General features: G+C 46.0%; 1 long non-coding RNA gene across 1 annotated transcript; it reads right to left on the reverse strand.

The window, feature by feature from the left end:
• Positions 1-8,418: 8,418 nt before the first annotated feature.
• Positions 8,419-8,878, reverse strand: LOC141096627 (uncharacterized). The gene is made up of 3 exons (XR_012233732.1): positions 8,820-8,878; positions 8,591-8,675; positions 8,419-8,466 (listed from the first exon to the last, which is right to left on the reverse strand). It is a non-coding gene; the product is annotated as an uncharacterized lncRNA (long non-coding RNA).
• Positions 8,879-11,412: the final 2,534 nt, after the last annotated feature.

The raw sequence follows: 11,412 nt of genomic DNA on the forward strand, positions 1-11,412 counted from the left end.
GCAGGGAGGAGGAGCATACGTCCCAATGCATCAGGCACAGTATCTGCTAGGTGACTTCCTAGGCCAAGAGAGACAGAGAGAGCAGCTCTAGTCCTACCTCTGTGTCTTATACCTGTGCTCAAACTTAAGGTACTCCCACTGTGCTGACCTCACTGGGTGGCTGGGGAACTCCCCCTTTTTGAACAGTTATGAAATACTCTATTACCTATATCTTTTAGGGTGAACCTAGTAGAAGAAAGACAAAACTATCATTATGCTCTGCTCAGCATGACATGGGGGTTCATTTAAGTATAAACACGAAGTGGATACATGACCTGATTACGGAGAAATCCATTCCATGGATTCTGTTAGGTTTGGATCATAGAGGATTCAATGGGTTATAGATCTATCGGTGGACATTCGGAATATGTAACTTTTATATCTCTATCACTAATTGGATTTAAGTTATGCCCTACTATTAAGTTTCCAAGAACAAAGAAATCACCATGTGGTTTCAGAGCTGCTCTGTGGGTGGCTGTCAGCTTCAGCAGCTCACATTACATCAGTGTCTGTAGCTGGAGTGAGGGGGGAGGAGAGAGCTACAGCCTGTGCAAGGGGCTGAGAGGGTGGGTCAAATCTGCAGCATGTGTGTGTGTCCGTAAAGCAATGGAATATTTTAGAGGTGTACTTAAAATATGGCATATTTATAATATCGCGACACCTCCCCCTTTTGGACTGCGCTATGGAGGCAGTATCTCTCGGTACTCCTCCTCCATGTGCACCTCGGCAGGTTTGCCCCAGTGGGCAACCCATCGGCATTGCCATGCTCATGGCTCTTTTTGTGTTTCACTGCAAAGTCATACTGTTGGAGGGCAAGGCTCCAGCATAGCAACCTTCTGTTGGTACCAGACACAGATTACAGCCAGCTCAGGGGGTTATGGTCAGTCACCACAGTGAAAGTGTATGCGACCGTACAGGTAGGGCTGCAAACGTTGCAGGGCCCAGACTATGACCAGGCACTCCTTCTCTATGGTGGAATAGGCCACTTCCCTCGGCAGAAGCTTCCGGCTCAGGTACAACACAGTGTGCTCTTGGTTCCCCGAGTTGACCTGGCTAAGCACAGCACCGAGGCGATACTTGCTTGCATCGGTCCGTACCAGGAACAGTCAACTGCTGTTGATTGCTTTTAACACGGCAGCTAGGACCCGGCCCGTGGCCCTGGGCACCCATTGTAAAAAGGGGAAAGTTTATAAGTGATTCGTGACGCCACCTGTGGTGTTCGGCAATGTAGATGTAAACTGACGCTGTAGACAGATCCTCTGGAACATATGGTATGGGGCAGCAGTGATGTTATAGCCCTCCACAGGCAGGGCTGTAGTTCCAGGGCAGAGTAGGTGAAGTGACACTTAGATGGTGTAGTGTCGGGCGCAAGGGATGTAGCCGTGCTGGGCGTGTTGGCGCGGGAATAAGTGGAGGACACCAGGGTATGTAGTTCCAAAGCTTTACTCACAGTCTGTTGTGGTACAGGTGCCCGCATCCGTGCCTTGTCCTTCGGGTCAGGAGTTCAGCCAACTTCCAGGCAAGATGAAGTACCCCTTTCCAACACTCCTCCAACATATGTGCCTTCGCTGAACGTCTCCTCTTATAGCGTCTTTGAGTGAAGTACTCACAGTACTGAGTTACACTGGAGTTCCTCCTGTCAGATATTCCTATGAACTCTACTTGTACGGCAGACAGCTGTAGCCTGCTTCGGGGACTCCTTACTACCTAGTCCCGGCTCACTATCGTTGCTGTTGTCCCCCAAGTCTTGTGTGGGAATAAAGTGGTCACTACTTCTATTCCTCCGGTGTCTGCTGCAGGACCATTAGTATCCATACAACCTTGGGGACCGGGCCCCGGCCCTGCGCTGTGAACTTGGGAAGGGTTCTCTCTTCCAACCCTGATCCTTAGTCCTCCTATTCTCCTTACGTTCCGTACTAATCCTTCCTTCCAATGGAGAATCAAGCTTCCTTTCTCTGTCTCTTTCCTGTGCCAGCAGACCCAGATCACTGTGGCCTGCTGCAGCACTTCCTTCTTCCATCCCTTTCCTGGGGATCTTCTCTTTCTCACTCTCTGTCCTTCTACATCCTCACTCACTGACTGAATGAAAGACTGACTGACTGTCTCAACTCTTCCCACTCTTTTATGCGAACTAAACTCCACCCACCTCCCAGCACGTTTCGTGTTCCAAGCAGGGAGCCACCAAGGGGTGCTATGCTACACTCCAAGCAGGGAGCCGCCGAAGGTGCTTTGCTACACTACTTTGTGGTGTGGGGTGCAGGTGTTGGAGTGTGGTCAGATGTCTCCATCTTACCTGGATGGTGGGGCACCACACCTCAGGAGGAGGTGCATTACCTCTGTGGCGACTGAACCCTCAGGGGCGCCACAGAAACTCTTATAAAATGCTAATAAAACGCATCCCTATACAATCCTATGGGATTCCGCAGTTGCCGTGCCAATGCAGTGCGGAAACGCATAGCAGAAAAATCTGCAGCATGTCCATTAATTTAGTAGAATTGCGGTGATTCCGCTGCCATAGGATAGCATTGAAACGCTCACTTTACGCATGTGGCTATGCCCTGGGTACCATATTCCTATAAAAAATAGAATTAAAATGAAAAATAGGGATATACTTACCTTCTGTCGGCCCCCGGAGTCCTTAGCGGCGCTGCCGGCAAGTTCCATTCCCAGGCGTTCTTTGCGAGAATGACCTCTGATGACGTAGCGGTCACATGACCGCTACGTCATCCAAGGTCATTCTTGCAAAGCACGCCTGGGAACGGAACTTGCCGGCAGCGCTGTTGAGGACCGGGATCGCTGCTGAGGAGATCGGGGGCCACAAGGAGGTGAATATATCCATATTTTTTATTTTATTATTTTTAACATTCATCTTTTACTATTGATGCTGCATAGGTAGCATCAATAGTAAAACATTGGTCACACTTGTCAAGCACTATGCTTGACAAGTGTGACCAACCTGTCAATCACTTTTCCAAGCGATCCTTCAAATTGCTTGCAAAAGCGCTTCAATTCCGCAAGCTAAAAACGCTTGCAAAACGCTTGTGTTTTGCGGAAAAACGCATGCGAATTCTGCATGCATTTTACCCGCGGTGAGGAGTTGCAGGAATGCTGCGGACAATTCCGCTTTTCTGCAACTTGGGCACATAGCCTAAAAGCATCCAAGAACTAAAAGCAATCAAGCCATAATACAAAGTATAAATAAATAGCTGTTAGTACATGAAACAATTAAGTCTGCAAATATATATGACTCTGCCCGAAGTTATAACATGTTAATGAAGAATAATATAATGCCCAGTGGCAGGTCCATCCCACAGAGATAGAGTGAGAACAAGCTATCCCAGGAGATAAATACCTGATGTGTTGAATCTGTTGAAGTGATAACGGTTAGATCAAGGAACTGACTGGTAACCTGAAGGGAAAAGCTCAGCAGAGTGATCAAGTGGGATCGTAACGCGAGAAAGGCTTTATAAATTCAGGCAGAGTCATATGTATGTTTTTATGTCCACTCTCTATTGCACTTTTTATACAATAAATTTAGAGTTTTGCACCACTTGCCTCTCTTATATGCCCTTAATTGTGTGTATTACTGGGTTATTTGGTGTCAGTCCTATGCCTTCTACATTTTCCCCTGTACACCAGAAGATAAGGCACTTTTCATAGTACCTGTATGGAGCTTTGCGTTCCGAACATTGCAGAAATCTTAACAAGGGATTCCAGTAAGGTCTCCCACTGCTCTAAACAATAGGTGCATGCTGGCCCTAGCAGCCCACTGTGCTTGAACTTGGTTACTATACGTCCCTATCTGAATCATACCGAGAAGCAATCCACTTTTACTAGCACTATTCCCTTCTCACTGTGGGCTAGTACAAAACATTAACTGTATCTTATTCTATGTTTCAGCTAACTACAGCCATTATTTTATATCCGTATGTGCTAAGCAAATTACACTCTCTTATGTCCTAAATCCTAATCTATATCTAACTCTATGTTGTACAGTACCAGTACTATGCATACTGCCATGGTCCATACCACGATTTACTCTAAAACCTCAGGACATAGTTCACATTTCACATGACACAATGTCTGTAAAAGACGCATAACATTATTCACACTATATCACATGTGATATTCACGGTGACTTCAGGGGCAGGAACACAATAGTACAGTCCACCACTCTCAGTGGCACCAGTGGCACTAAGGTTTCCTTTGCCTTGGGTAACATTCAGTTAGATTACCAAGCCTTGTATATAAACACCTTGGCCAACACAGAGGAGCATCTTCGCACTCAGTGCTTCTGATATGCCCGTGTGTGGCACCATAGAAGAGGTGTGGTCAGTGGTGTAAGTACAAAGTTATTGGCCACGGTGTGAACTTTCAAATGTGGCCCCCCATGCCAAAATACACGCACATCTCCGCGCCATACACCTTGTACAGTACACATGTGGCTCCGCTCCGTACACCTCGTACACACGCGGCTCCACTCCGCACACCTCATACACACATGGCTCCACTCACCTCTTACACACACGGCTGCGCTCCATACACCTCTTACACACACGGCTCCGCTCCGTACAACTCGTACACACATGGCTCCGCTCCTTACACCTCGTACACAGGCGGCTCCACTCCGTACACCTCGTACACACATGGCTCCGCTCCGTACACACATGGCTCCACTCACCTCGCACACACACAGCTCTGCTCCGTACACCTCATACACACACAGCTCTGCTCCGTACACCTCATACACACACAGCTCTGCTCCGTACACCTCAAACACACATGGCTCCGCTACATCCACCTTGTAAACCCCTCCTGACCCCACACAGAAACTTTACCTCATCCAGCACTATGACAACCAGCACAGCAGAGTCCTGCAGACAATGAGGCACCTGATCATGTGACCCCTGACTCCTCTCCTCCTGTGACCTTATCCCAGGTCCTGTGTGCACAGAAAAGAACAGCCTAGGACGTCACTGTCGGCTGTGGGGGGCTGCGGTGGGTCTGTCTGGGAGGGCGAGGATGGGGTGCATGTGGGGGTGTGGTGGCTCAGTGCAGTGCATGAAGAATAGAATCACGGGCGGGACGCGGGGGGGATCAAAAACGGGACTGTCCCGTGAGAATCGGGATGGTTGGGAGATATCATGGTCTGACCTGCCTCCCCCTGGGCCCGGTCGCAGTGGCGACTGCTGCGACCGTGGTAGTTATGCCCCTGGGTGTGGTCAGCGTTTTTGGCTCATACACCAAAGGTATTGGCTTGTTATCATGAACAGGAAAAAACCCTGAATGCCAGCGGGTGCCCTTGACTCCTCTGTGACTCTCCCTTTGGCGCTGATATCAGATATATTACTTATTATAGATGTGCAATATCTGCAGTCTATGGATTACTATATGCACCCAAGACAGAAGTTTCACACAGCCCGGAGATGGGCTAAAGGCACAGGCCATTTCATGCGGGTATGGCGACATTTTCCAGAAATGTTGTATTTTGCATAAGACATTAGGAAAGCGGAAGAACTCTGCTGAGATTGCTTCTTTCTTCATCTAAATCCAATCTGAGAATATGACTGGAGCGCAAAGTACTTCTGTAGACGGATACATTATAGAATGGGGGATATATTAAGATATTGCCCTGATGACAGAGAAAGCACAAGCTCTGGATTCAGGAAAGGAAAATCTACATTTTGCATTTGGCTGCATTAACATCAGGAGCTGCATTCAAAGTTAGGCTTCAAGCTGGATCCAACACATTTCTATTAGCTAAATATTTCTGTAAATGGGCTGAATACTGAAAGAAATGGCCGGAGTGAGCCACCTAACCCCCCCCTGGAGGAGGCGTGGGCGGAGGCCAACATGACGGGGGGTTGGAAGTTAGTGAGGAAAGGGGAAGGGTTAAAGGGGAGAGGGAGCTAAGGGGTATTTAAGGCAGGGTCTGGGGGGTGCCCGCCGTCTGTTCCTGTTTTCCCAGCTCCTGAACAGTCCCACCCTCCCTCCCTTTTTCTTTTGGGTTGGTAGTACGTGATTCTATTTTGGGTCATGGCGGTTTTGGGGGAGGGGGAGTCCTTGAAGTCGGTGGAAATTGGTTTTGGAGACTCTGTGGGTAGGGCCTCCTTCGTTTAAAGGTATACTGGTCGTGATCTGGTGAAAGGTGGATGGGGAGTTTTCCGTCAGAAGAGGGCGGATCCCCAAGGAGTTTGTGGACAACATCTATTGGTGTGCTGGTGCTCCCAAGCCTGTGGGGTAACGGCTGGGAGCAAATGGTCGGGGGTTGTTCACAATATTTGGACTATTTCACCACGATCTTGTGGCTTCAAGGACTTCTCCTTCCAGGGTTAAATTCATTGTACTCATGTTGTTTATGATACAATGTTTATTGTTTGTTTATTGTTATAATAAAAGGCTGCTGTGGCCATAAAATTCCAAAAGAAATACCGGTGTCTGTGTATTAGTGGGCGCCGAGGTGGGGGTGGTCATTTTATGGTCACGGTGGGGTTTTGGGGGTAAGTCATAGATGTTTGATATCCCCTTACGAGGTAAATACTTGACAATACCAACGTCATGATTGACAGCATGAAACTTGTTTGTGTAAGACATTTGTATTTAATGATGGATTTGTTTCCCCATCATTCAGGTTAGGGACAATTTGTATAGAAGCCAATTAACCTATCAGTATATTTTTGGAGTGTGGGAGGAAACCGGAGAACCCGGAGGAAACCCACGCAGACACGGGGAGAACATACAAACTCCATGCAGACGTACGTGGTCGGATTTGCTTCCACGACCCACGTACTGCAGACACCAGTGCTAACCACTGAGCCACCGTGCTGCCCATGAGATGTTACTATGGTGGAAGACTGAGATGTGACTTTCCACCAGTCTTCTGGAAGACTTGATCTATGTGTTGCCATCTTGGCCGGGCCTATGGTCGGACTGATGATAGAGCTGGGTGGTCACTGTTGGATCTTCTCAGGTTACAAGAACCAACTTGCTATTACAGTAGCCACACCATAACCTCTTGGTGTCGAGAGAATCCGTCCAACGTCCGACTCTGGGGTAGGAGATAAAGCTTACATTAAAGACTGATCCTAAATGTGCAATCACATCCAACATCAATGACAGAGACTTTTCATGTCTGCCTGCAGAAGCCGTGAAGGAGAGAGTGATAGTAACTAACACATTCAACCCAGGACCAGCATCAGGCTCCCGTCTATCCGTGGTTTATGTGAGTTATATCTTACCTGTTCGGGCACTTTGGGCATACGTATATCACCGGGTAGTGGTACTCCCAACTGTGGAGGACAGTAATGGGTGGGAGGTCAGGGTGGTTCTCTGCGGCCTTCCCACAATATTGCTCCCATAGCTGGTGATGGGCATATTCTCCATTGCCATCGATGACCCAGCATGCAGCATGACACATTTCATGGATCATTGTGTCTCGGAGTCGTTCTGAGGACAAAGCAGCATTTAATTGCAATCAGGAGTAAGATGTATAGAAGATGTCAGACAACAAATCTATAAATTGTGCCTGATGTGAAGCCTACCTGCAGAATCGCAGACTTTATCCGATAACTGGATGATGGCGTAGCGCTGCCCATTATTCTCCCGGAAGCCGGTGCGACCGGCCGTTTTACACAGCCTTTTATTCCAGCTTATGTCCATATATGCAGGAAGCTACAGCGTAAAGAAGGAGAAAATACAGAATATAGAGGTATATGCTATTTACACTGGATACGCTAACCCTATCTCTAACCCTCCATTCAATATCCCCCTTATTACCCTATACTTATAGAATATAGAGGTATATACTATTTACACTGGATACTAACCCTATCTCTAACCCTCCATTCACTATCCCCATATCATCCTATACCTATAGAGGTATATACTATATACACTGGATACACTAACCCTAGGTCTAACCCTCCATTCACTATCCCCATATCACCCTATACTTATATAATATAGAGGTATATACTATATACACTGGATACACTAACCCTAGGTCTATCCCTTCATCCCTGTATCTCCCTATTCCGGGCTGTGTGTTATAACTTAATACCTTGTTCTCAAAGACGGTCCTGTTATAAAACTTGTACAGACGCCGTATCAACTTCTCTTTGTTCTCATGGAAGTTGGTGACATATATGGATTTGGGAGAAGACAGATCCCTCAGGAAACAGTAATTGGTGGGACGCTCCTGTCTCCTGGTCACAGAACATCAGAGAGGATCACACATCAATACTGGTTATATACTAAGGCCATACACGACCTACAGACACACAGCTGACAATTTATGGGAGAAAATGCCAATAACAGCGCCACCTAGCGACCAGATAACATGAACATGACCCAGATAATATTGTTATGTAGGAATACATTACCTCGCTGTCTTCTCTTCTACCAAGCTGGATCGGGGAGAATTGTGCTCTGGAGAAAAGAACAAATATCGTCATTTACTTCTGTGTCGTTCAGTTTTCCTAATCAATAAAAAGTCTCATTTCTTATTTGACAGGAAGGCGTTTATGATCCTTCCAGAGACTTTATTACAGACCTGACTCTGTACTTAGCAGGTGGGAGCCAGAGCCGACATCTTCATATCCAAGGCTAATTGGAGACCTTGGAATAAGTGGACGATACTGAAATAAAGAAACACAAAGACCCAAACAGTGAGACTGAGGGAGAAGCAGCGATATAGCGGTATAATCACAGAATGCGGCGTCCACCGATCTCCGCCAGATGCCCGGAGCCACAGACAGCGCTGGAGAGAAGTGAGCGCTCACCTGACGGAGATTCTCATCACCGCTGCCGTCCTGTATGTCGGACACAGAAACTGTGCGGCATTTTTTATCAACCGGAACCTGGGAAAGGAAAAGAGAAAAATAATGACATTTCTATAACTTGAAATTTCCATAAATCACAATCACTGAGAATTTCAGGCCTGGAACTACTGCTGTGCACTGAAATATGGGCACTACTAAATGTACCACAGGGCGGTATTACACGTCACAGCATGGGCACTGGTGGAGGAACACCCAGGAGGAAAAACTAAGACTAAATCATTTCCTATCGATGCCGCCACTCACCTGGTCAATAATGCCGTCATCCTCTGTATCAGACTCGATAATAAAGCGACGTTTGCGCATATTTTTACACATTTTGCTCAATAGAAATAGCAAAACCTTCACTCCACAAACTCTAAAAACCCTCAAAGCCTGTGACAGCGAGCGGAACTTTTATCAGCTCTTCATACTGTGACATCACAACTTGTGTGACTTCAACATTCCATGTAGAACACTGATGTGACATCACCAAGCGCATCACTTTTTTCCTCCCCTTCTTCCAAGAGCCATAACGTTATTATTTTTCCATCAATATAGCCATATGAGGGCTTGTGTTTGCGGGATGAATTGTACTTTTCAATGACACCATTCATTCTACCACATAGTGTACTGGAAAAAGGTGAAAAAAATTCAAATGCGTTGAAAGTGCAAAAAAAAATTGCAGAAAAGTGCAATTTCACCTTTGTTTTTTCTCTATTTGCCATGTTCACCATATGGTAAAACTGACTAGGATTGTGTGGACACTGACAGTTGAGGCCCCTGCTGAAGAAATGTGTCTGGGCCCCCCTCCTTTTATGGCGACAAAGCTTCAGATATATATATTGCCATACACACATACATATATACAGGGCCGGTTTTAGACAAATTGGGGTCATGAACAAAATTCAAAGTGGTGTCTCCAATCCTGAAATATTCCAACAACAACACTGTTAGGCCATGTCCATGTAAAACAAGTACGTGTTACACCGATATCGGTATCACCAGTGTTTTCAATCAGTGTCTCGTCCATGTGCCATCCGTGTTTTTCCAGTAGGGATACTGTAAAGGAACTTAGAAAGCTTCTCACATATTTTCAAAGTAAAACATGGACGGCACATGTGCAGCACACGGACGGCACAAGGACGGCACACTACAACACACGGACGGCACACGTACAGCACACGGACGGCATGTTTACACGCAGGGACGGTTTTAGGCAAAGTGGGGCCCTAGGTAAAAGTTTAGAATGGGGCCCCAAATGCTAACATATTGCACATCACACAGAACAATTTCTGTTGTATTTACATGCGCTGAATTCAGGTCGCTAAACGAGTGTGATCGACAATATTACATAGTAACATAGTTATTAAGGTTGAAGGGAGACTTTAAGTCCATCTAGTTCAACCCATATCCTATCCTAACCTGCCCTAACATGTTGATCCAGAGGAAGGCAAAAAAAACCCCATGTGGCAACAGTAAGCTTCACATTGGGGAAAAAAATTCCTTCCTGACTCCACATATGGCAATCAGACTAGCTCCCTGGATCAACGCAATATTAAGGAAACTAGTGTATATACCCTGTAATATTATACTTTTCAAGAAAGGCATCCAGTCCCTTCTTTAATTTTAGTAGGGAATCACTCATTACAACATCATATGGCAGAGAGTTCCATAGTCTCACTGCTCTTACAGTAAAGAATCCGCGTCTGTGATTATGCTTAAACCTTCTTTCCTCCAGACGTAGAGGATGCCCCCTTGTCCCCGTCACAGGTCTAAGAGTAAAAAGATCATTAGAAAGGTCTTTGTACTGTCCCCGCATATATTTATACATTGTAATAAGATCACCCCTAAGCCTTCGATTTTCCAAACTAAATAACCCCAAGTGTAATAACCTGTCTTGGTATTGCAGACCCCCAGTTCCCTAATAACCTTGGTCGCTCTTCTCTGCACCCGCTCCAGTTCAGCTATGTCTTTCTTATACACCGGAGACCAGAACTGTGCACAGTATTCTAAGTGTGGTCGCACTAGTGACTTATATAGAGGTAAAATTATGTTCTCCTCATGAGCATCTATGCCTCTTTAATGCATCCCATTATTTTAATTGCCTTTGCAGCAGCTAATATTGAAGTCGTTTGACACTTGTTTCCTGGCCTCTTTACACCGACTGAGGAAGAATGATGGGAACAGAACAATCACTATTAGATCAATCTGTCCCCATACAGTATCATGTTATCAGCAGCATATCTGCAGTTTTCACCGGCAATGTGCTGCTGAGAACAATGATTTTTGTTCTGGCATAAACAATCCAATCACTTGATGAATATGCAGCATTTTGCTTGTTTAGTATAATACACCCCATAGGCCTTCATATATTATAATATGCACCACAGTCCTCCATACTGTAAAATGCACACCCCATAGTCCTCCATAATATAATGTGCCCCATAGTCCTCCATACAGATATAATACACTCCCCATAGTCCTCCATATAGTATAATACACTCCCTATAGTCCTCCATATATTAAAATATACTCCTCAGTCCTCCATAAAATA

The sequence above is a fragment of the Dendrobates tinctorius genome, unplaced genomic scaffold (assembly GCF_039654945.1).
Source record: "Dendrobates tinctorius isolate UK_male_01 unplaced genomic scaffold, ASM3965494v1 ptg000075l, whole genome shotgun sequence".
Classification (NCBI taxonomy): Eukaryota; Metazoa; Chordata; class Amphibia; order Anura; family Dendrobatidae; genus Dendrobates; species Dendrobates tinctorius.